Source organism: Ursus americanus, chromosome 27 (genome assembly GCF_024610735.1).
Source record: "Ursus americanus isolate L20-20 chromosome 27, mUrsAme1.1.p, whole genome shotgun sequence".
Taxonomy (NCBI): Eukaryota; Metazoa; Chordata; class Mammalia; order Carnivora; family Ursidae; genus Ursus; species Ursus americanus.
The window spans coordinates 18,644,740-18,666,656 of record NC_142153.1 but is presented as its reverse complement, the minus strand read 5'-3'; the positions used below and the strand labels follow the sequence as shown (position 1 = coordinate 18,666,656).

The 21,917-nt window shown below is 37.9% G+C and overlaps 1 protein-coding gene across 1 annotated transcript in view; it reads left to right on the top strand.

Annotated features, from left to right (window-relative positions):
- Positions 1-21,917, top strand: part of POFUT3 (protein O-fucosyltransferase 3) — a 469,410-nt gene that overhangs the window by 320,129 nt on the left and 127,364 nt on the right. The window contains exon 8 of the transcript XR_015721965.1: positions 14,478-14,557. The gene's annotated coding sequence lies outside the window, so the exon portion shown is untranslated. The remainder of the gene's footprint in view (positions 1-14,477; positions 14,558-21,917) is intronic.

Below are 21,917 nucleotides of genomic sequence, written 5' to 3'. Positions count from 1 at the left end.
AGCTGAGGCCATGGTGGGACAATTTCTGCGAAAGAGAAAACCCAGGTTAAAGGTAGGGTCAGAGTCTGCGCATCCTGGTTTACTTTGGCGTATGAGTGCAGAGTACGGAGCGTGAAGTCCTTTGCTGTGACCATTCTTTATCCTTGGCTTAGGGGGAAACTACCAGGGTTTCTCTTCCGCAGGACTCGAGGCCTCCCTTCCTCCTCCTGTCACTTTTTCCACCTCCCTCCCTCTCTTGTTCACTTTTCATTATGAACGTTTCCAAATATACATAAATTAGTGAGAGAGCTATCATCAAGCCTCCATGTTCCTATCACCCAGATCCAATAATGATCAACTTTGTTCAGCTCCTTGTGTGACCTTCTGATCACAGACCTGATTTCTCAAATCCTTTCCAGTTCTAATAAGGTATGAGTGTTTCTTCATCTCATTGGCTCCTGCTCTAGTTGTCTCTCTGTTATAAAAATTATAAAAAGGCGGTACATGTATATTCACACCGCAGTGGCAGATCTGAATCGTGAGGTGCGTGTCTGACAGATGCTTTCATCCTGCTTTTTATCGATGCCCCAGGGCCACGCACACAAAGATACGGATCTCAGGTAAGAGTACGGAGCTTGCTATGCAAATGCAGCTGCAGGACCTGCTCCTAGCTGCTGCTTCCAGAGGGGCAGTTGCTCGAAAGTTGCTCTGGATAGAAATTCTGGGGCCACCAACAGTGGCAATATTACCGTCCACGTCTCTTTCATTGCTGTGTTGCACAAAGAAGGCTAGCTAGTCTTTTTTTGACTTTTCCCTTTTGTTTTACCTTTTTTCCCTTCCTTTCCCTTCCCTCTCTTTTCTCCCAGGCCAAGGAAACTGCTTTTAAACATTTACAACTTTAAAAATTAGATGAAGCAATTAAAGTTCTTTAATGTATGGGCAGTATTTAATAATTGTCTTTCTATTTGGCCTTTGATCTCTCCAGCCATCCACATAGTTAAAATACCTCTGCCTAAAGCAACTTGGCATTTTTTATATCATCTTGATAGCTCATAGTTTTTGTATATAATGTCAGTGCTCCTTAGAGAACTGGGCTACAAAGAAAGATGGGTGGAAGTTATGTAAGCCATTTAAATAGTTTACCATTTGTAACTTTTGACCAGTCCCTGGAAAAGCTTTACATTAAAATAGCACTGCGTGTGAGTCTTATGTCTGTTAAATGTTTTACAGTCACTTATTGGCTCTTTCTCGGACTGAAAACTAAGTCATAGAAGAAAAATACAGCTTGGCTAGCATTGCAATGTAGTGACTATTAAATTTAAAATCAAGGTCAGAGGGAAAAAAATCAGGATACAATATATATGCGATGTATGTATACACGAATATATGTCCAAATTCTATGTCACAGAAGGAACTGATAAATGAGGCAGAGAAAGCCCCTCTGTTAATTGAACTGAATGTTTCTAATTTCAAAATTACTGGCTTGAGTTTAGAGCTTCACTTTTCATATGTTAATGAGGAAGTTAAAGTGTGTTTACATTTCTATAACATGTGTTCTACTTCGTCTCAGCTATGGACTTAACAGAACTTTGGAGAAGTGATGTAAGCTCTCTGGAACCTCGTTCTCATATGTTAAAAAAAAAAAAAACAGGCTGAAATACTTGTATCGTTCTTTTTGCTTGACATGCTGTACTTTAAAACCAGGACATTAGGCCGAGTCAATGTTGTCAGGTGCTGAAAGCTCCTAACAAGGACATATGCATTGAAATCAAATAATTAAGTTGCCTGGAAGCTAAAAGTGTAAACATCACCATAAATAAGAAACATGCTTGTTTGTCTTTTCTGCTGTGGCTATTAGCTTACCCGCCAGGTATTAGCATGCACGCATCACACATATGGGCTTTGGATGGTACACAGAGTGGGAACTCAGCCTGTTGCCCATCATAAAGCGAAAGTACCTGGTGTTCAGCTCTAAAAAAATGGTGAAAGATTTTTTTCCTTCTTTTCCAATTAGTGTTACTTGGGGGAAGGTATATGATGTGCCAATGAATATGTATACTTTTTCAACCATTCTGCCTTTTTTTCTCTTAGAGCTTTAAGGCAAAATGTCAAGTCCTCTGCAGCCAGTCACTTTTCATAATTTTCCTGTTTATTCCAATGAGTGGTGTAAACTCTGCTGTCATGGCAGGTGCATACCAATGTACCATATGGCAGCCTTCTGTATCAGCCCTATCACCAAGCCCTCCAGGAAATGAGACACTGTATTTTTCTCAGGAAAGAAACCCTACATCAGACAGAAACCCGCGCTCATTTTCAAATTGCTGACTGCCAACCATCAAAGAATTTTGACCACAAAATTAATAGTGGGGAGAATGGGGGAATATTATTGAACCTCATGTTAGGAACAGGCCATCATTCATTAATGTATTTATGAATATTAACTGAACCCTTCTTTGTGCTGGGAACTGTTCTAAGGGAAGGGCATATACAAGCAGAAGAAGACAAAAATTACAAAAAAATAAAACAAGCAGGTAAAGAATCAGTCAAGATGCTTTGGCTGGAGCTATGCAAATGGCTGGAATTTGGTGACATGGTGAGAGGCTGGCTGGCCACGTTAGAGAGTTGGCTGGGAATGACTGAGCTAAGGAAGTCGTAGTAAAATCAAGGACTGAATGTCAAGAGGGAACCCAACATGCGATGATCAGGAAGCAGAGAATTCGAGCACAGGTAATAGCAAGTATGAAAGTTCAAAGGCAAGAAGATGTCTGATGTGTCTGAGGAATAGAAGGGAGGCAGTGTGTTTGGAAGGAGGGATTGTGTGGTTTCATAAAGATTGTAGATTATGGAGGGCTTCATAAAGCAGGGTGAGAGGTTTGCATTTTGTTCTCAGGGTAATAAAAAATAATCAGAAGATATAATTTGAATCATTGTTTATGCTTATGGTTAGCTATGTAGTAAATGGACCATTGAGAGGAAGAGAAGAAGCAGTCCAGCTGAGAGAAAAGGGTACATCTGGAAGTAAGTTCAAATAGGAGTTGCTGGTGAGTTAAATGTGGGAGTTAAAAGAAAGAGAGGATGAAGGATCACTTCCAAATTTGGGGTTTGGGTAGTAGATGAAACAAACCACTAATTTGTTGTGAGGTGGGAATTGTTGTGGGGTGGGTTTCTTTTTAGACAACCAAGTCGAGATATGAAGGATATATCTGGAATCTAGAGGAGGGTCCAAAGACATCCTGGTGTCATTGACATAGAGATTTATTTCAAGCCATTGGACAAGATGATATCACTTAAGGTGAATGCATAGAAAAAGAAGGTCCAAGATGAAGCCCAAGGCATTCCAAAATGTAAAGATCCATCAGTGGAGGAAGAGACAGTAGAGATTCAGAAACTTAGGTAGGAGGAAAGTCAGGAGTCTGTGATCTCACCAAGATAAGAGAAGAAACAGGATCTTTTCAAGAAAGAGGTAATTGGAGACTCAGGACATCTTGATGCCACTGGACTTCTCACTGCTGTTTCCCCATTAGCCAAATCTTAAGCTTGCACTTGAAAGAGGAGGTAGGTTTCTATCTCTCTTTTGCTTGTGGCCAGGCCCCCTTTGACTAGTTTTCATTTCTTCATTCTGGAAGTGACAATTCATTTCTTAGGCTTAGGCAAGACTTTCCTTGCCTTATTTCTGGCCTCCAACCCAACCATCTCACAGGTGCACCTTCCCTGAAGCAAGCGCTCCCACCAATCTTGTCTTTGTCTCATGAGGAGGAACTGACAGCTGAGAGGGAGTGCTCAAACAGAGGTCCCAAGGGAAGAAGAGAGGGAGGATAAACAAGGGAAGAAGAGTGGGTGCTCTCAGGGATCACACTCTGCTTTGGGACTACACCTTTTCCCAGAGATCTATTTGGAGGCTGGAACCCACAAATACAACGCTCTTTTTGCTATTTTTCAGGGATAGGCATTGAAATCACTCTAGGAAGAATAAAGGAAAACTCACCATTTCTTGGGGAAAATGTAAGTGTTCAAAGCAAACTGATTCTGCAATCCATAAGAAAGCATGAGAGGAATCAAAATAATGTCTGACAGCTAATGAACTCATGTGCCTCAGAAAAGCTACAACAACACATTATCTACCTCTATTAGTTACAGTTTGCTACATAATATACTGGCTAAAAATTTCATGGCTTAATGAGAGTGTATTATCTCACAGTTTCTGTGTGTCAGAAATTCAGGAGCAGCTTAGCTAGGTAACTTTGGATCATGGTCTATCAGGAGGAGGCAGACACAGTATCAACAGGACTAAAGTCATCTGAAGGCTTGACTATGGCTGGAGAAGCCACTTCCAAGATGGCTGCCTCAATGGCTGTTGGCAGGAGGTCTACATTCCTTGCTGGGGGGGTGGGGAGGGCGGGGGGGGGGGCAGTGTCTCTCCAGGTTACTTGAGAATACTCATAACATGGCACTAATTTTTCCCAAAGTAGAAAGTCCAAGAGAGAGAGAGGAAAAAAAAGAGGTCACAATGCCTTTTATGGCCTAATCTTGGAAGTCTAACATCATCATTTTCACCACATTCTATTAATTGGAAAGCACTAAAATCATCCCATACTCAAGGTGAGGGGAATTCGGCTCTACTTTTTGAAGGAAGGTGTATCTAAGAATCTGAGAATATCTTTTTAAACTATCACATTAGCAGTCTTTAGAAATTGAAGAAATGGTGAGTCATAATATCAGTCAAATTAAAAAAGAATTAGTGAGAAAAGATAGTTGGTCCACATTAGTCTAGCTTGAAATGATTGACTGCATTTTGTTCCTAACTTCAAATTCCAGGAACTGGCTATCTCTGTAATGTTTCAGTACTGGTTCTAAATGAAAACATTGAAATCTCTATGCATGACTGGTATAAAATAGTATCACAAAAAGAAACGTTTCCTCTGATAGAATCAGACTACCTGTAATCAGCCACTTGGTTATATAATATGTGATGCTTGCCTTGTTCAGCATTATCCCTCAGTAGTGTTCAAAATATTACTTATGATTTTGAATTGAGGTGCAGGGAGTTGATTTAAGCACACCCATCAGCTCATTGCCCTTGGTCATCTCCAACCCACATAAAGAAATTCACATTTCCCTCCCTTTCTATCTCTACTCACCTCTCTTGTTCCAGTGCTATGTCATAAGCACTCACTCCAACTTGCTTTATATATGTTCTTTAATGTGTACTAAATGATATGTGATGTTGTTTCCTATGTGAATGTATTTAACACACATAGATAAAACTGTGGTACAAAAAGTAAAATAAAAATTTTAGGAATTGGAATTGGAATAGCTCAAGTATTTAGAATGCAGTATCAGGATTAGAACTTCTAAATCTATGTATTTTTAAGCAAATATTGAGAACAAGTGTTCATAATAATTTCTGGAGAGAAGTGAGACTGCAAATGGCTAATTTTGCAGCAGAGAAGGCCAATCTCCCCCCTTTACTTTGGCAGCAGAAAGAGAAGCAAACATGCGAAGGGCTATTATTGACATGAGAAAGAACATTTTGCTTTCCACCAGACGCTGGCCTATAAGAAAGGGGTCTCTGCCCTTGAGAACTTGCAGTGTCCAGCAATATGTGGAATTAGTGGCCTGACAAGCCTAAAATATGGTCAATAGTAATAAAAGTTAGCTAGAAGAAGCCCAGAATTTGAACTCTGTAGCAAATATTCAGTTCTAATCCTTCCCTTCCCCCTCTCTTTACGATTTAATACTTGGCAAGAGAAAGGTCACTTGACAATATTTATTAGCTCATTAACTGTAAGTGTCTTTGCTGCCATGGGAGATATTTTTTATAACAATTCTGTTCTACAAGCTACGCTGCAGGTGTCTCTCCATTGTGTAAATGAAATGGTGAGTGCTAGCTCTCTCTTGGTATCCAAGATCCATAACTAAATATTTTTTTTTTCCAGCTAGTGAAAGGAAACATGGTCAGACTGAGTCAGGCTTGGCTGACTTACGTGAGACCAACTAGGAAAATATCAGTGTTGCCTGAACATGGGCAGTACTTTCAAAATGATGAGTTATGACTATCTTGTTTTCCCTGTTCAGAACCCCCATTCCTAACAAAAGGGAAAGCAAGCAGAATTAACATGCACTAGTGTCAGATACTCTATCAGGACCTTTATAGACACTGTTTAATTTAATTCTCCCAACAGCTGTATTAAATAGGGAAGAAATTTAATAGGGAAGAAATCTGTGCCACTAATAAACCAGATGAGGAAACTGAGTCTCAGAAAAGGTAATTTGCTCAGTCATACAGCTGTTAAGTGGAGAAGCTGGGATTCAAACATAAGTCCATTCTTTCTCAAACACGTAATATTCTATGTTTAAAAAAGTAATAAGAGTATCCTCAAACATTGCACAATTTTTCATTTGCTTTCCAGAAAAGTCTGAGCTTGGTTGAAGATGATTCAGTTGCAGAAATAGAATAAAATGTCATGGGACTTCCAATAAAAAAAGATTTATCTTCTTAGAATGAGGAGCATTGGTTCTTTAAATAAACCAAAATGTATTTTTTCTAGTTGATTGTTTTTAAACATAAATCTCATCACAGCTTAGCTCTTTTTTATATTTTTTTGAGGAAGAGGGATGTAGCCCACCAGCTCTAGTTGGTAGGGATATGATACACATTGACCAAGAAGCACCAAAAATTCATTCATCCATTCATTTCCTGCATTCACACAGGTTTTCCATTTGCCCCCACCTCTTGATTTGACTAACTCCTAATTATTCTCTAAAACTTATCTCAAGTGCCAACTTTTCTGAGAACATTACCTTCCCTCTTATAGTACCCTATACAACTTTCATTGTTTTGTATGGCTCACCCCGTATTTTTTAATTGGTTCATTTGTCCAGCTTCTGGAGTATTAATTGAGGACAGGGGTTCTGTCTCACTCATCTCTATGTTCCCAATACCTAATGGCTGCCATTTAAGTGTGTTCTCAAGTTAGTTATTGAATGAATGAATGAATGAATGATCATAATTAATATGATTAGATAATCATTCATTTATTACTATGCTCTGTAATGATATTTCATATGAAGTCTAATGTTGGGTGTCACTACTTCGGTGATATTTGAATTCAAAACCCGTGGCACAATGACAACACTAGAAACTCAGGGATGAACATACCAACGACCAAATCAGTTTCTCTCTCTCAATATCTCTCCCTTTCTCTCTGTACACACACACACACACACACACACACACACACACACACACACACACACACACTTCTTCTCAAATAGGGGATCAATAAATCATCCCATTGCTTTGCGATGAATTGAAGAGCTTTTGAGGTTCATTCATGTAGGTCTCATCTGGAGAGGACATTGCCTCTATATGACATTTATCCATAACTAGGATCTTGATAAATTTTAAAGAAAATGTTGTTTATTGGAAGAGAGATTTGTCAGCATTTGAGAACTGTCCCATAGTACCTGGAACTGAGAGCTTATGTTCTTGTGAGTTGAGCAGAAAGTGTTGGTAGGGGAGTATGAGTAACCATGACAGGCCAGTTGGTTAAGCTTTTCATCATTTTTGGCTTCAACATTAATGCGTATTTAAAATGAATTCAGTCATTTCAGAAGGTGAGAATACAATATATTTAAATAAAATCATCACAGAATGTTAAAACAGAAAGTCTTTCCAGGGTTTTGAAATAAATTATCATTTAATTTTAAATGATAATTAATTGAATTCTCGACTTATCCTCTTCCTTTTGAATAGAATGCTGTGGAATTACTTTTTTTTTTTTTGAATGAAAGCATTGAGAATTATTTGTCTCTCTTTTCTCTACTAATGGGGTCTCAGAGAAGGATGTTTCTGCTTTGCCCTGCCCTGTGTTTATGATCAAAGAGGGTCTTAGGAGCCCAGCTGAACAGAAAGTAAAATTTAGGCTTGTGATTCAGAACCAGGCCTGAGGTTGGTGGGGATGGTCGTAAAGGGGAGAGGAGATGGGTGCTAATGATATTAGGGAGAGTGGCTTTTCAGGAGAAAGCATTTATTTTACAGGTGTCAGGAGAATTTATGAGATAATTAATATTGGCAGTTGTGCACACTTTGTGCAGGGAGTCCTTCAGACAGCAACTGAATCGATGCCAACAGATATGAAAGTAATAGTCCTCTGGATTTAAAACGCTATCTACATCTGCATGAGGGAGAATCAAAGGAGTTCTCCTTGTTCCATGGACGTTCAGTATGAGCCACTACAGCTTTATAAACGACCAGCCATTATTTTATCCTTCAGAGGGCTCCTTAGCTTGCCTCTTAGAATTTTTCTTCCTTTCTGAAGCAACGTGCCTGGTACCCAGAATGCCCATATGTCCACAATTTTGAGAGCGGTTCTGATTTAAAATAATCTATCCTGTTGTATACCCCCCCACACGTTAGATCGTGTGACCAATTTGGGGTTCAGAAAGCATGGTCACCATAGATTCAGCCATTCCAGATGAACAACTGTATTCCAGCAATCTCAGACGATTGGATCATCTGGGCCTGTTGTTGCACCCCCTCCGGCTTGGACCCCGTGCGCTGTTGTTCCTGAGCAGAAGAAATGAGGAGAAAAAGAAGGGCACTGCTCTCTCACAACATTACTAGGAACACTATTCCACACAATTTTTAAAGTGCAGACGAAAGTAATTTTTTTTTGTTAACTTACACAATGCATATTGTAGAAAAGTTAAAAAATACAACCAAGCTAAGCAAAAAAAAAAAAAAAGAAAAAACAACAAAAAACATTCCAGTCCTATCAGTTATCCTAACCACAATTCCTTTTTTGTATTTTCATGTGCATATATAAAAACATATTTTTTAAATCTTCTTTTGCTCAACCAAAAATGTGGTGCCAATATCATTTACAGTTTTCTCACCATATTTCTCATTTAGCAGTCTATCACCAGCATCTTTCTTTCTGTATCATTAAATACATATTTACATCATCATCCTTTTAATCACTGCCTAGTGCTCTGTAAAAATATGCAGTAAATTAATTGAGAGTCCTGTGGATGTTGTCATTCTGATGTTTTACTATTATATACAATACTGAGAAAGGGCACGATTTTCTTCACATAAAATATTTGGGTGGTGATATTGGACTTTGTCCTGTTGAATTCTGCAGATCTTCCTGAGAGCTGCCAGGAATGATAGCTTGCTGTAACGTATGAAAGTCTGGTCCTTCTATGCCCAAACACATCAATGACACACTAATGAATCCCACTTTAATCTTGGCGATCATTTGCCATTGGCTTCTCTTGTGTTTCTCAAGGATTCTCTGGTGTCCAGACCAACTTTCTTGATCATCTCATTGCCATTATTTTTTTGGCTGGATGTGGCAGGCATTGTTCTGAGGTCAATCTATGGTTGAGTCTGTCTGGATCACATTTTCGGGTAGTGCATCACACACCGTGTCTGCTCCCTGGCTCCAACCAACAAGTCTTTCAAGAGATTTTTTAAAAGGCTCAGAAAGTTTCTTGGATATCAAACAGCTCTTATAAAAATAACATTTTTATGACTTAAAATGTAAATGAATCAGAAACATATGGATTAAATTTCCTTTGAAATACCCATGGGCTTCAAAACTGGAGGGAAGAGTGCTTGCAAAATGAGTTAAATTGAGTTTTGCCAAAAATAAAACACTTGAAAAATTGTTGGGGATGTTTTGCTGATCCCTAGGTGTTCGTGGGTTCTCCATTCTCTATCTGAAAAGTACTTAGATCTTAAAATTTGGGTCACTCAATAAAATGCACTTAGGACTAGTTCAGTGGGCATTTGAATCTTTAAAAACGTGATATCAGAAAGTCAATTTTAGATCAAATGGACTTGAACGATGCCTTACTTCTTCATTGTCTCACAGTTGCCTCCACTGGCTGTGAGCATGTGTGCAGGGTGCCTTCTGTGTGATGGGTGCTCCCAGCGAACTCAGACTGTGTTGGTGAGGGTTGATTGTATTTATGAAACAAACCCAAATTAACACCCTTCTCTTAAGTTCCCTTTTCTGTCAGTTACTCCAGTATTTCCGTACTCTTCTATCTTGGATCAGTATCCATAGAAGCAGAGCCGAAGACCGGGATTCTTGTGTAAGTGATTTATCGAGGAAGTGCTCTCAGGAGAAATCTGTAAGGAAGTGAAGGAAACAGATAAGGCAGGGACAGAAGCTAAGCAAAGCTGTGGTTTCAGCCGAAAAGCAGCCTCAGGCTGATCTTACAGGGCTGCACTAAGGGCTTCTCAAGTGGTCTCCCTTTGAGGGCATATCCCACCTCAGTTAGGCATTAGCTGGTACCCACCCTTGGAGGGGCCGCAGAACCCCACTGGCGGTTGGGGGAAGGGCAGCTCCAGTATCTGCTGAGGCCAGTCCTGAGGGCATGCTTCCAGGCAAGAGCGTAACTGTGAGTCTTAACAGACAATATCCACGGCAACTGGGGGATAGATGCAATGGGCACATAGAGGGGATCTGAGCAGGGCATCAGCAGTGTCTACTACGTACATCCCTCCTTCTCAGAAGCTTGAAGACATCTTTAATTTTTCTCTCTCATGCTTTCCCCAGGTTCAATCAAATTCGTTCCATTTTTTGGTGTGCTTTTTCATGTATTTATCTTCTTTATCAATTTCCCACTGCATGCCTGTTAGTCTAGGCTTCTTCACCTGATATCTGGATTACCCTACCATTTCCCAGCTATATTCCCACTTTAGAATATCCCCTAACGCAGATTATCCCACACATTGCTGGATTAATATTCGCCTCCAAACACCATTTTTAAATGCTTTAGAATTGGTTGTAATTCTTAAATATCCATGGGAACATTTCTCAAAATTTTGAAGATGAAGAATACATTAAAATTGTGCTGCTCTCTTCGGAGCTCCATTAAATGCTAACATAGTAACCTTAAAGTAATGACTTTTTTTTTTGCTGTATCTGATTTTACGCTAAAGTAGATTATAATATGGAAAAGTAAAGCTTGAGAAAAGTCATTTGAAAAATATTGAATCTATCAATTAATTAAGCTAAAATTTTACTTAAATAAAATGATATATAAAGCACTTAGACCAGTGCCTGATAAAAGCACACAATAGATATTGCCTAATATTATTACTCTTGATGTAAGTCTCATAACTGATCTCTCTGGTTACGCTTTTGTCATCCTCCAAGAGATGCTTCACACAGAAGCAAGAGTCATTATGTTTAAACCCAAATAATATGATTATATTTCTGCCTTGCTGATATCTCTTCCCCACGTATTTACAGGGAAACCCAAATGTGCCTGTAAACACAGCACAACCCTGCCCTGCCCATGTCTCCAACCTCAGCTCCAGGCACTGCCTGACACAGGCTTCCAACAAGGGGCTTTCCTTCAGTTCCTTAAATGTCAGCCTCTTTCCTGCCTCAGGGTCTTTTGCATCTGCTGTTTCCTCTATCTGGAAAGATGTCCTCCCACCTTACCTACCCCTTGCATGACTGATCCATCATTAGGTGTCAGTTTAAATGTTTCCTTCTCAGAAAGTCTTTTCCTGACTTACTCATTCATTCATTCATTCATTCATTCAATAAGTATTTATTGAGCACCTACTTTGTACCAGGCACTATTCTAGTCCCAGAAGAGAAAGAAAAACAACCATCGCAGTAAAAAGATAACAGTTCCTGTCCTCATAGAACTTGCATATGAGAAGAGATAGAAAAACAAAATGAGTAAGCAAATATATGTGTGTGTGTGTGTGTGTATTAGAAAATACAGGTGAGAAGATGACTGCTAGAGTAGAATGATTGCTGTTTTTAGTAGAGAGGTCAGAAAAGGTCTCTTTAAAAAGGGATCTTTATTTAAGCAAAGACCTGAAATAGCTCCACCCATGCCACTATATATTCTGTATTTCAGTCTTGTGTGTTTTATCCCTGTTAAAGCTACATCTTAAAATTGATCATTATTTTTTTTCTTCTTTTTGTCAGTTTTTCCCACTAGCTTGTAAATTTAATGAGGACAGAATCATTTGTCTTATTCACTATTATATTTCCAACATGTTACAAAGTACCTGACGCATAGAAAGCACTCAGTATATATTCACTCAATGAATATGTGAAGGTGTTCATTATTACTGAACCAAAAATTAGAAATCAGAGTTATTCTCAGATGCAACCTATTGTATTGGAATGAAATAAAATAAAATGCTATGTGTGAAAGCACATTGTATGATGACAGAAGCTTAAAAGAACAAAGTGAATCGTAATGAACAATAATTCTCTCTCATACTTTTAGGATAGAGATGGGCATCAATAAAAGAGAAATACCTTGGTTACCATCTTAGCAGTGCTGTGCATTCCATCATATTGCAACAGAGAGCAAAAATAGAGCCATCGTCCACTTCTGAACCTTTGATCTCTGTATCTCCCCCACCCCACCCTATCCAAACATAAAAGAAAAAGAGTATCCACCAAATCTTCCAGGTCTAGCTCACTTTCCCCAGAAGATAAAGACAAAGTATGGACAATGATTCATTAAGATCATTTTGGGTGGGTGGTTGGGAATAAAATCAATCAAATTGCATATTCATTTCTGAAGAGTCAACAGACTGAATTTTAAAATTTTTCACTTTTTTGGAAAATTACCCCCAGATCCGGCAAGAAGCATCCTTTCCCTGGGCACTGTCCTTCTGAAAAGTCCACTATGCTCTCTAGCTGAGCTTCTCCTAATGGCCCTCTAGTCTTGGGGCCAAAAAGATTTGTTCATGCAGAGACCATACCATTCCCTTCTAGACCATGATTTGGGGACCGGAACCTCAGAATTCTTTGTCCAGCTACTTTCTGGGCCTGTGCAGGGTCTTTACCATGTCCTACTTTCAAAGAGCAGTTTTCAGAGCTAATCGCTACACCCAAGGAATCATGATCAAAGACTGGCTACTGGTGGGGTGAGTGCAGAACTCCCATAGCTGGTGTATCCACATGCATGTTCTTGAGGTCCCTTGCATCATAGAGATGGAGCCCAGCATGGCAAGAGGAGGGAGAGATGCAGGCTGCAGAGTAGGGCCTGGCTGGAAGGGGACTGACTCTCTCCAAGAGAGACTGCCAATATTTGGCTTAGAACTCTAAGACACCTGGGAATTCTACCTTTGAATCTAGCCTTTTCATTTCAAAAGTGTGATATTGGCAGAGGTGGGAGATCAGTCACCCCTTGTAGGCCAAGATCACTTGGCTTGGATTGGGTGCCTTGAAGCTCATGGTATATAAGTGTCTCCATCTATACTCTTTCCCTGGGGTTTGCAAATGTTAGGGTCAGGCTGTTTACGGGTCAGGCTGTTTACTTCCCAACCTCAGACCAAAAGTTTTGATTCCATCTCTTTTTTCAAATTCATCATAGACTAAAAGGAGAAACTTTGTGTAGTCTGGTAATAACTCGATCTAATGGTGCTATGTGGAATCTTTGTGTCTCCCTCAAATTTACACGTTGAATTCCTATTTTCCAATGTGATGGCATTAGAAGGTGGGACCTTTGAGAAGTAATTAGGTCACTAGGGTGGAGCTCTCATGAATAAATTACTGTCCTTAGAAGAAGAGACAGGAGAGAGATGATTTCTGTTTCCTCCATGTAAGGATACAGCAGGGAGGTGGCCATCTACAAGCCAGGAAGAAGGCTCTCACCAGACACCAAGGCTAGCACGTTGATTTTGCACTTCCCAGCCTCCAGAACTGTGAGAAGTAAATGTTCATTCTTTAAACCCATCCAGTCTATAGTGTTGTAGCAGCCTAAACTGACTAAGACAAATAGAGAGATATATCTTAGGAGAAAAACAAAACCATAAAGCCCATTCACAATTTGGAAACCTAAAATGTAGCTATATCTTTGTACACACTGGCCTGTGACTAAAGAGTACCAGCCATAACGAGGCTCCCGAGAGTGTCACACCGGTGCTGAGAGAGACGTGTGGGATGTGCCCGATGGAGGCATCATTTCTTAGAAACACCTGCACCTCTCTGAGATCTGTATTACAGGCCCTTTTCCTAGACTCCATCATTCTTCCCTGGGGGAGAGACTTGGGAATTACAAAATATCCAACTAACATTCTAGTGTTATTCTAAGGAAGGCTGAGAAGACAAATTAAGATGGTCTAGGCCAAGAAGTCAAGGGAAGTACAGTATCCTGTAAATTATTCTAATGGATGTATTCAGAGAGAATAGTTATGAATTCATTTAGATGACTGAGGAAAAATGATCTAGCAAATTGAATTCCAGGTGGGGTGGGAAGGTTCACAGTTTGGTCAGCGCCCTGCTAGAGACTTGAGACATGTGTAATATTGTTTCATTTTATATTTCTTTGATAACAAAGAACATTAAACATTACATAATGTTATTTACTGACCATGTATATTTCTCCTTTTGTGAACTGTCCAATTTTTTGCCTATTGCGATTGCTGGTTTTCAGTATTTATTTATTTGAATAAGCCTTTGTAATTTTTATCTTTCATCTTTTTTTTTTTTTTCCCGCAGTAAGCTCTACACCCAGTGTGGACCTTGAACTCACAACCCCAAGATCAAGAGTCGCATGCTGTACTGACTGAGCCAGCCAGGTTGGTGCCCCTGTTTATCTTTTAATTTTCTAGATTTTTTAATAGAAGAGGTTTTACATTTTGTCAATTTATAACATAAATTTTAGGGGATTGTGATTTATCTTGTACAAAGTCTGCTCATTAATTGGGACAAAAATGATCCTTAGCAATATTTGGTCTTTTAGCCAGGAGTGTACTATGTAGCTATATTTCTTTATTTTAAAAAAAAAATACACTTTTTAATTTTGAGATAATTATAGATACACATTCAGTTGATAAGAAATAATACAGAGAAATCCTGTGTACCATCTACCCAGTTTTTGACAATGGTAACACCTTGCAAAGCTACAGTAAGATAAGGCAAACAGGACATTGACATCGACACAGTCAAAATGCAGAACATTTCCATCACCAGAGACCTGTCACAGGCTGCCCTTTTATATCCACAGCTCCTCTCTACCACTCATACCCTTCGCACCCCTGACAACCACTAATCTGTTGTTCATTTCTACAATTTTGTCGTTTTGAAAATGTTATATTAACGGAATTATACAGTATGGAAACTTTTGGGACTGGCTTTTTTCATGCAGCATACATCTCGAAGATTTATTCAGTATGTTGTTTTGTGTATTAATAGTTTGTTCTTTAAAAAAAAAACAACCAGCCTTTCCAGGTGTGCAGTCATGCATTTTATTTCTCTGTTTGTATGTCTTTTACTTCCCTTTCTTGTCTTGTTGCATTGGGTAGAACCTCCAGCACTATGTTGAGTAAGAGTGGTGAGAGCGGTCATCTTTGCCTTCTCCCCAAGCTCAGGAGGGAGTCACCAGGAAGGATAAGGTTAACTCAAGTTTTTTGTAGGTGCTCTTGATCAAGTTGAGGAGGTTTGCCTTTATTCTTATTTTTCTGTTTTTTTTTTATCATGGATGAGTATTGAATTTTGTCAAATGCTTTTTCTGCAATAAGGTGATTATGTGATATTTCTTCTTTAGCTATTAATACTGCAGATTACCTTGATTCATTTTTTTATATCAAATCAGTCTTACATCCCTGGAATAAGTCTCACTTGGACATGGTGCATAATTCTTATTTATTGCTGAATTTGGCATGCTAATATTTTATTAAAGATTTTTTGCTGTCTATATTCGTAAGAGATACTGGTGTGTAGTTTTCCTTTTTTATATACTTGTTATTTGTCCCAAGTATTTTTGTAATTTTTATTTATCTTTTAATTTGATTTTCTAATATATGGTGGTTTACATTTTATCAATTTATAATATAAATTTTGGTATCAGGGTAATACCAGTTTTGTAAAATGAACTGGAAACTGTTCTTTTTCATTTTTTCAGAGTTTGTATAGAATTGCTGTTAAATTCTTTTGTAGAATTCTCAAAGAAACCTTTTGGGCTTGGAGATTTCCTTTCTAGGAATTTTTAAATAGTGAATTCAATTTTTTAAATGCTTATAAGGCTGTTCAAATATGTATTTCAGATCAGGTGAGTTGCAGTAATTTGTCTTTTGTTTTTGTAATTTGTGTTTTGTATTTTGTCTAAGTCGTCAAATTCATGTGTGTAGAGTTATTTGTAATATTCCCTTATAATCTTTTGATGTCTGCAGTATTAGTAGTGATAACCCCTATTTCATTTTCGGTATTGGTAAGTCTTTCTTTTTTCTTGAACAGCCTTGTTCGAGGTTTGTCAATTTACTGATCTTTTCAAAGAACCATCTCTTTGTTTTGTTCAGTGTTCTTTTTCTGGTTTCAGTTTCATTGACATCTGCTCTTTACTTTATCTTCTTTCTTGATTTTAATTTCCCTTCTTTTTGGTTCTTGAAGAGGTAGGAGTTTAGATTACTGGTATGAGACTTTCCCTCTTTTCTAGTGTAGGCATTTGGACTATCAATTTCCCTGTTGGTTCTGCTTTAGTTGTGTCTTGCAAATTTTGATATGTGTGTTTTCATTTTCATTCAGTTCAATTTATTTTTTATATTTCTTTTGAGACTTCCTCTTTGGCTGATAGGTTATATAAACACCTGTTGTTCAGTTTTCAAGTGTTTGGAGATTTTCCCATTATTCTGTGACTGATTTCTAGTTTGGTTCTGTGGTGGTTGGAGAATACATTTGTAGCATTTCAATTCTTCTAAGTTTATTGAGGTTTGTTTTATGGCCCAGGGTCTATTTTGCTGTATGTTCTATGAGTACTTGGAAAGAACATGATTCTGCTATTGTTGGGTACAATGTTCCATAGGAATCAATTAGATCCTATTGTCTCATGTTATTGTTGAGTCCTTCTATATTTGTACTGGTTTTTCTGTCCTCTATCATTTGTTGAGTGATGATGAATTCTCCAACTATAATGAGTGGATTTGTCTATTTCTCCTTTCCGATCTATCAGTTTTGCTTCACATACGTTCTAACTCTGTTGTTTGCCGCACATTCACTTATGATTGCTATGTCTTCTGGGTGGATTGAGAGTATTATCATTATACGATGTTTATTTCTGTCTCTGGTAATTTTCCTTGTTCTGAAGTTTACTTTAATATTAACATAGTCATTCCTGCTTTTTAAAAAATTGTTTTCACATTTTTTCCTTCTTTTTACTTTGAACTTGACTGTATCATTATCTTAGAAATGAGTTTCTTGTAAATAACATATAGTGTGTCATGTTTTTAAATTCACTATGCCTTGGGGTGCCTGGGTGGCTCAGTCATTAAGCGTCTGCCTTCCGCTCAGGGCCAGCCCGGCATCAGGCTCCTCTGCTTGGAGCCTGCTTCTTCCTCTCTCACTCCCCCTGCTTGTGTTCCCTCTCTCTCTGGCTGTCTCTCTCTGTCAAATAATAAATAAATAAATAAATAAATAAATAAATAAATAAATAAATAAATAAATAAATTCACTATGCCAATCTTTGTCTTTAGTTATTACATTATGCGTATAATTCATCCTAGTCTACTGGTGTGTCATTTTATCCCTTGTCTCATTTTCTTTTACCCTCTCTCATTTTTTTAAAAGATTTTATCCATTTACTTGATAAAGAGAGAGAGAGAGCACATGAGCAGAAAGTGGCAGGGGTGGTGGTGGTGGGGGTGAGGGGAGTGGGGGTGGGAGGGATAAGCAGACTCCCCACTGAGGAGGGAGCTGGATACAGAGCTTGATCCCAGAACCCTGGGGTCATGACCTGAGCCAAAGGCAGATGCTTAATCCACTGAGTCATTCAGGCACCGGTACCCTCTCTCATTTTTAATATAATTGTCTTAAATCTTCCTTCTAGATACACTTAGAACCACATTAATGTTATCAGTTTTTGCTTGAGGCATCAGTTATAACTTAAAAACTCAAGAGGAGAAGTTAAACTTACTGTATTAACTCAAAATTTTCTAACCATGCTCTTTCTTCTTTACTGAAATTCCAAGTTTCCTTCTATTGTCGTTCCTTTGTGTTCAGAGAACTTCATGTAGCCATTCTTTAAGCATAAGTACACTGGTGGCAAATTCTTAATTTGATTTCATCCTTGAATGTCTTGATATTCCCTTTATTCCGGAAGGATGGTTTCCCTGGATATAGGATTCTGTATTGACGGTTGATTTCTTTCAGCACTTAAAACATATCTTGCTACTTCCTTGTGGTCCCTCTGGTTTCTGGTGAGAAATCTGCTATCATTCACATTGGTTTCCCCCTAAAGATAGTGTATTTTTTTTTTTCTGGCTGCTTTCCATATTCTTTTTCTTTAGTGTTCAGAAGTTTAATTATGCTACATCTTGATGAGACTTTCTTTGGTTTATTGAATCTATGGTCTTAGGTCCCTTGCAACATGTGAGGAGTTGCAGCCATTATTTCTTTGAATACTTTCTCAACTCCCGCCACCCCCCACACCCTTTCTCTTCTCTTTCGAGCAATTCAATAGCACAAATATTAGATATTTTATTTTAATTCTACAAATATGAGGCTCTGTTCAGTTTTTCCAGTCTATTTTCACTCTGTTATTCAGATTGGGTAATTTTTATCGTTCCCTCTTCCTATCTTCTCTTTCTTTCCTCTGTGTCTTTGTTCTGCTGGTGAGCCCATCCACTGAACTTTGCATTTCAGTTGTTGTAGTTTTTCCAGTTCTAGATTTTCTGTTTGGTTCTTCTTTATAACTTCTGTTTCTTTTCCAAGACTTTGTATTTTTTCTTTTGTCTCAAGCATCATCATAACTGCCATTGTAGCATTTTTAATCATGGTTCCTTTAAAACCTTTGTCAGATAATTCTGACTTGTTTGCCATCTCAGTGTTGGTGTCTAATGATTATCTTTTTTCATTTGTTTTGAGATCTTTCTCATTCATGCTATGACTAGCTATTTTTTATTTAATTCAGGACATTTTGTATTATGCGACTAGTTTTATTTAGGCCTCTATTTTAGCTGGCTTTTTGTAATATCTCTCTGGCAGTGGAAAGTGAGACACCACCTTCCTACTTTCAGGTGAAAATGTAAGTCCAGGTTCCCTACTCAGCCTTATTTGCATGGAAGGCAGGGGTATCCTTGTCATTGCTGGGCAGGCTTCAAGTCCAGTTCTTCCCATTGTCCTACTGGCAGCATGCTGTGGCCTCATTACTAAAGTGTGATGGTAAATGTCTTAACTCTTCACTAAGCTTCTTCTAACACCACTCACTGAGGGGTAGGAATGCTTCATTAATCCGGGGGAGGTGTCCCAGACTTGCCAGGCAGCGTCCCCTAACACTGAAGGGTTTTTTACTTCTGTGGGAATGAAAGCAACTTCCTTCTTTGACACTACTTCTGTAAGGGTGTTGGGACACCTTGTTGCAAACTCTTGGGGTAGAAGTCTAGACTTCTATTTACTCTTTCCTGGCATGGGTGGGGCCCGTGCTTTTGTATTTGGCTGGAGTAGATTATCTAAAAGTAGTCTCTTTCTAGGCTGCCCCTATCCTGTTTCTTTGGCTACAGACTGCACATTTGTTGTGGATGGATTTTTTTTTTTTTTGTCTGTGCAGTTTGCATTCACAGGTTGCCAGCTTCTTTAGCTCCAAAAAGTGGGATATAAGAGATAACAAACAAACAAAAACCACCAACAAAATACTCCCACTAATATAACTCATCATTCCTCAGGTCCTGATATTCCCCAGCCTATCTGCCTTCTTTCTATTTTTCAGAGTCTTCCTATGTTTGTTTTGTCTATAGTGTCCAGGATTTTTTGTTGTAATTAGAGGGAAGAACAGAAAAAAGTACATCTACTTCATATTCCCTAAAGTGGAAGTCTTTAAATCTTCTTTTATTTCTTTTAGCTGTAGGTATTTTATTTTCATGTTCTTGTTATGTTCATTCTCAAGTTTATAAATAGTTATGTATACAGTTACTATTTCTAAGTTGAGTCTCTGTAGGGTCTGGAACACTTGAATCCTCTACCAGTTCTCAATTTCTCTGAAACTTCAGGGAGCGTCCCAAGAAGCACATGTATATATGAAAAACATTCCAGATAGAATCACATTTTATTATCAAATGGGGTGTTGATTCTACAACCCTGTACAACTTGGTGTTCCGGTGAATTGGGCTTGAATGTAGATGATGGTAAAGTAGTGGCTGCCTAATCATGGCTTCCTTAAGCGTGAGGTAAGAGCACAGACCCTGGAATCAAACAACCTGGCTTCTCCATTTTATAGCTAGGTGACCACGAGAAAGTTAGTGAATGTTTCAGCGACTCAATTTATTCACCTGTGAAATGGAGATAAAGGAGTACTACCTGAAGTGAAATCTGCTGTCATTCAAGTTGTTTTTCCCAACAGGAAAGATGTCAGTTTTCTCTGGCTGCTTTTCAGATTATTTCCTCTGCCTTTAGTTTTCAGAAGTTAAACTATGGTATGTCCTGGTATAGATTTCTTTGGTTTATCCTGAGTTTCTCCAGCTTCTTGACTTACTATAGATTTAAGTCTATAGTAAGATTAAGTGTATTAATATGCATATAGCATTTGTAACAGTATCTGCCTCATAAGAGCCATGTAAATGTTAGCCATTTGTATTATTAGTGTCTCTTTTCCTCAAGGTAAAAACTAAGAAAATGTAAATGAATTATAGACTTTAGTTAATAATAATGTATCAGTATTAAGTATTCATTAAGTGTAGCTAATATACCATACTAAAATAAAATGTTAATAATAGAGAAAACTGCCTGTGGCATATATGGGAACTCTCTGTATTATCTTTACATTTTTTTCTGTAAACCTAAAATTGTTCTAAAACAATAAGTTTACTTTAGAAAATGCCTGTGGGAAATGAATGAATGGAAGGAACAATAAAGAATAGAAATCAAGGAGTGAGATTTAAAAAAATTGTTTAACAAAGGAGCTTTATAGAAAATAATATATTTGGGTAGTCTTAAAATATACACTATAATAATTTATTCTTTTCTATTCTCTTGAAAAAATAGTTGTAAATAGAGGACAAAAAATTTAGATACTCTGTAACTAAGCTAGCTTGTAGTCAATAGCATTGACTTCAGTTAATAGCTTATAATCACAATAATCAGGCCAGGGCCAATGAGCTAAGTTATTGGAACTATTTTTCTAATAGAATAGTTGCCTTAGGGGCACCTGGGTGGCTCAATCGTTGGGCATCTGCCTTTGGCTCAGGTCATGATCCCAGGGTCCTGGGATCAAGTCCCGCATCTGACTCCCTGCTCAGCGGAGAGCCTGCTTCTCCCTCTCCCACTCCCTCTGCTTGCGTTCCCTCTCTCACTGTCTGTCTCTGTCAAATAAATAAAATCTTAAAAAAAAAAAAAAAAAGAATAGTTGCCTTAATTCAGACCAGGGAAATATTTGCAGGGGAGGTGTGTGGTTAGAGTAGTAAATAGACCCACTGAAATTACTAATTGTTTTATACAGTTATGGCCAAAAAAACATACAAATAATTGGCTCATACGAGACAAACAAATCAACAAAAAGAGGATATGAACAGTTTTTCACAATCGTGCTGATTTGATTACTGAAAGGTATATTTCAAATTCATTTTGCTATAGAATCATTATAAAGCAATGCATTTGTCATCTAATTGTTAATTGCTTTTCATAATGCAGTTAAATGATAATCGTCTTTTTACATTTGCAAATATTACCCAGTAATCTGGTGATGATATGCTATTTTGCATTTTTTTAAATTTTTCAAGGCATTTTTTCATGTTTAATAATTTATTTCTTGCCAATTGAAATAAAAGTTTGTTTTTCCTCCCTTATAATTATATATATTTGCTATCGAAATGATAAAACATAAAGAAAAAGAAAAAAAACTACCCATAATCTTATCACGTTAACTTTTTAAATGTATTTCCTGTTGAGCTTACTTATTTTTCATTTTTAAACTGTAATTGTGACTGTATGTATATTTAATTTGTGTTCTGCTTG